Below are 4,720 nucleotides of genomic sequence, written 5' to 3' on the forward strand. Positions count from 1 at the left end.
CAATGCCCCTCTGCCATGTACATTGGCCAAACTGGACAGTCTCTATATAAAAGAATAAATGGACACAAAATTAGACATCAGGAATGGTAACATACAGAAACAAGTAGGAGAACACTTCAATCTCCCTGGACATTCAATAAAAGATTTAAAAGTAGCCATCCTTCAACAAAAAAACTTCAAAAACAGACTCCAGAGAGAAACTGCAGAGCTACAGTTTGCAAACTTAACACCATTAATTTGGGCTTTAATAGGGACTGGGAGTGGCTGGCTCACTACAAAAGCAATTTTCCCTCTCTTGGTATTGACACCTCCTCATTAATTATTGGGAGTGGACCACATCCACCCTCACTTAATTGGCCTTGTCAACACTGGTTCTCCACTTGTAAGGTAACTCCCTTCTCTTCATGTACCAGTATATTTATGCCTGTATCTGTAATTATCACTCCATGCATCTGAAGAAATGGGGTTTTTACCCACGAAAGCTTATGCCCAAATAAATCTGTTAGTCTTTAAGGTGCCACCGGACTCCTCATTGTCTCTATGAAGAAAGAAGCAAATAAAATGAAAAAAACAATTCTGTATATAATTTCAATATTTCTGGGATGGGTGAATTTATCAGTGTAAAATAAGAACTAATACTGGGCAAGATTCTGTTGTTGTGCAACTCCCATTGACTTCAATATAAGTTGTTTTTTGCAAGGAGTACCTCCAGAATGATGCCTCTGGGCCTTTATTTATGCCTGGAGCCAAACCCACAGCTTTACTGAGGTTGCAAAAATCTTAATATCTGTGATTGTGTGATAATTTTTGCACACTACTGCAGTTTCAGGCTTAATCTCATTTCAAAAGCAGAGACACTAAACTATTATTGTAATATTTCTGATCCAGTTAAAACCCTGATGTACTGTCAATCTTTTAAAAAAAGCTTATTCAAGAGATTTCCAACAACATTTCCCTCCGCCCCCGCCAAATAGATTTGAATAGATTCTGTCAAGATTTGGACACACATGCCATCTCTTTTTGGGTGGGGTGTTTACATGAACCAGATCCCTGAATGTTTGGAGGAGTGCTCTTTATTGCCGCCACTTGTGAAACATAGTGTTAGAGCTCTTCAGTCTCTGTGATAAACCACTGGAACTTCATATCTCTGTCCTTGTACATCATGACATTGAAAAGGATTCCAAAAGGGAACCCAAAGAAGAAAAGTCAAAATTCAGAATAAGCCCCATGTTATTAATTAAATGAAAGGTAATGATGTCAGAACAATAATAATATGTAGATCTTATATAGTTGTTTTCCATCAGTAGATGTCAAAGAGCTTTACAAAGAAGATCAGTCTCATTATCCCCATTTTGCAGATAGAGAAACTTAGTCCCAGACTAGTGTTCTGTCCATGAGGCAATACTCTCTCCCTACAGCACAATAGTATGCAGTTCGTTCAAATTAACAGGTTTAATATAAACAGGTTGTAGGATAGGAAAGGGTTTAGTTAGCTTAATTTAATGAAAAAAAAACAACCCTGCTTTATAGTTTCTGTATAAAGTGCAGGTTTTGTTAGCAGTCGTGGGAAGGCCTTGAAATAATACAGCTTAATTGGAAAAGCTGGACCTGAAAGGTAACTGATAAGATAGAAAGAAGAAGAAGCCCCATTTAACAGGGACAGTTAATAATAATAAAGGATTATGCACACTGAACCAGCAATGACCCCAAAATGACCAATTGATCATGTACCTCAGAATTTTCAAACTGGAAAAAAACAAAAGTAATAAGAAAAGATATGCATATTTACCATACACTCGAGAAATAACCATACAGTTATTGAAATGCCTTCACTCTGATTGGCTAACAGACATCACTAGCCAGTGTATTATGAATACTGAGAAATAACAATAGCATAATTATATAAATTGGAGACCCTATGTACACTATATTCTTATATGTGATAACTTTTTGAAAATATTTCAACATTGTATGTAGAAGGGATGGAAGGGAAAGGTGAATGTAGAATTATTAGGTAACTATAATTTTCCAAAAAGAAAATTCCTCCTATTAAATCCTTTCTGATGTTGATCTCTGGGTGGTACTGAAGCTGTTTTCAGTCCTGCACTAATGGAGAGGCTGATTGCTATGATGTGTAACATTGGCAGTGGAGATTAAGGGCCAGGGGGTGGGGGAAGAAATGTGGAAAGACCAGAGAGCTGACCAGAAAAAAAACAAACCTGCTACTGTTTTTAATACTTAGGACATGTCTCTTCTAATTATCCACTTTCAAGAGTCAAAATGTTCACCTAAGTGGTTTCCTCGGTTATTGTTAAGCTATTTAAAAAGTCAAAGACAAACAAAACACATTTGGGGATTATAACAGGATTTTATTTTCTATTGAATGAAAATTGGCATGATATAAATTAACTGTTATTGCACCCATGAGACATAAGTTTTACACCAATTTATACCATTTATACCCAGGGTTCTGTATAAAACAGCTCCTCAAAATGTGTAAAGAGGTTTTTGACAACTTGTTCTTGCAGGGTTTTTTTTAAAGAGTTATTTCTATTTTTCTTTTGCTGATATTTCTTTATACGCAGGAAGCCAGGATTTTGTGAAAATACAGAACTGTAAGGAAGTGTGAATGAATAACCCTGAGGGTGAGGAAGCCAAGCAGTGAAGCGAGTGAATGTGTGACTATGAGTGAACAGCAGCAACACCTAGTGGCTAACAACTCATTATTAAGTAAAGTGATTATAGACACAATTTGGAGTTTATTTTTAACAGGAAAATTGGGGGCAGAGAATTAGGGGAAATTCATACTTTTGGGTAGAAATGGCATAGCCTAGGGATTCAAGCACAGTTTCTAGCACATTGTGGCTAGCAGGAGTAGTCCACAGTTTGTCAGAGAATTAATGCATTACAACCTGCACCAGGATGGCCGAGTGGTTAAGGCGTTGGACTTAAGATCCAATGGACACATGTCCACGTGGGTTCGAACCCCACTCCTGGTAGCTCCTGTTTTGGGGAGGGATAGCTCAGTGGTTTCAGCATTGGCCTGCTAAACCCAGGGTTGTGAGTTCAATCCTTGAGGGGGGCCATTTAGAGAACTGAGGTAAAGATCTGTCTGGGGATTGGTCCTACTTTGAGCAGGGGGTTGGACTAGATGACCTTCTGAGGTCCCTTCCACCCCTGATATTCTATGAAATATCATATTCACATAAGAAATGGACAAGGATTGAAGAGTCCAAGTAACCTCCATACCTACCAGTACCACTGAAATACCCATGAGTAAACAGGTAACCCATAGTCTGATTTCCCTGTGCTTCCATGAACATGGAGGGAGGGGAGTACAGCCTTTTGGGGCCCAGTTCTTCTTTGCCACAGGATCCGACAGGATCCCCTCTGCTGGGATTACTGGATTGAGGACCTACAGGGATCCCTTTTCTATGATGATCAGCTGGATTCCCTTAATACAACTTGCAGCTGTCTTAATTTGCCCTGGGTCTCCTCTGCAGCTGTTGCTGAGTACTGAATCCACAGGATGATTGAGGAAATGACAGTGTTACCCTGAAAACTGGAATGGGTACCCCTAGAATAACCTGCCTATCGCAGTATGGGTTTCCAGGGCAGGTAAGAAAACACTAAAGGAAATGGTCATAACCATCTGATAAAATGATTGACACAGGCAGTGTTATTTTTCCAAAAACAAAGTCTCTTTTATTAATGTGACTAATAATCCTGACTACAATGTATTCTAAGAATAAAAATCATACACAGGTCCCTTACTGCAAGTTAAAGAGCATTTAAACTGCAGTAGTAGTCAGTCTAAATTATTCTAAATGACACACTCTGTTGCTGCTGCTGCTGCTGCTGCTGCTCTGGTCAGCTCCAGTTAACAGTCAGTTTGGAACGTTCCTTCGAAATTCTCTCTCCTTCTCTCTCTCTCTCCTTCCAGCAGCTCTTCTTGCTCCTTCCCAGCAGCTCTTCTCACTGGCTCCTGGCTGCCAGCACACTGCCTTTTATACGCTCTATCTGAATTTTATTTTATACTATCTATTATTAACCCTTACTGAATGTTAGGATATAGATATTCAGGCCTGCCTGTAAAGGCCTATACTTTAAGAATTTAGGTGTATTTTTATCACTTATATAGTTATAGAGATATAAAACAAAGAATCAAAATCACAAGTCTGCTTGTGTATGGGCCTTCTCTCACTAGGATAGTCTGAGGTCTTGTTCTTAGTCTAAGGCAGGGGTGCGCAAACTACGGCCCAGCAGGCTGGATCTGGCACCTCAGGGCTTTGGATCCGGCCCACGGGATTGTCCCCCGTGGTGCCGCGGGCCCCATGCCACTCTTAGAAGCGTCCGGCACCACAGGCCCAGGCAAGGGGGCAGAGGGCTCTGTGCATTGCTCTTGCCTCCAGGCACCACCCCCCGCAGCTCCCATTGGCCAGGAATAGGGAACCGCAGCCAATGGGAGTTTGGGGGAGGTACCTGGATGCGTGGCAAGGCAGCGCACGTGGAGCCCTCTACCCCCCTCCTCCACCAGGGGCTGCAGCGCTTCCTGGAGTGGCGTGGCATGGGGCCAGGGCAGGCACGCAGGGAGCCTGCCCTGGCCCCAGTGCATGCTGCTGCCACCCTAGAGCTGCTTTACGTAAGCGGCACCAGGCTGGACCCTGAACCCTGCCTGCACCCCGCCCCCCAACTTCCTGCCCTAAGACCCCTGACTGCA

The 4,720-nt window shown here is 41.8% G+C and overlaps 1 non-coding gene across 1 annotated transcript; it reads left to right on the top strand.

Annotated features, from left to right (window-relative positions):
• Positions 1–2,916: 2,916 nt before the first annotated feature.
• TRNAL-UAA lies at positions 2,917–2,999 on the top strand. Its single transcript has one exon. It is a non-coding gene; the product is annotated as a tRNA-Leu (tRNA).
• The last annotated feature ends 1,721 nt before the right edge of the window (positions 3,000–4,720 follow it).

The sequence above is a fragment of the Mauremys mutica genome, chromosome 2 (assembly GCF_020497125.1).
Source record: "Mauremys mutica isolate MM-2020 ecotype Southern chromosome 2, ASM2049712v1, whole genome shotgun sequence".
NCBI lineage: Eukaryota > Metazoa > Chordata > Testudines > Geoemydidae > Mauremys > Mauremys mutica.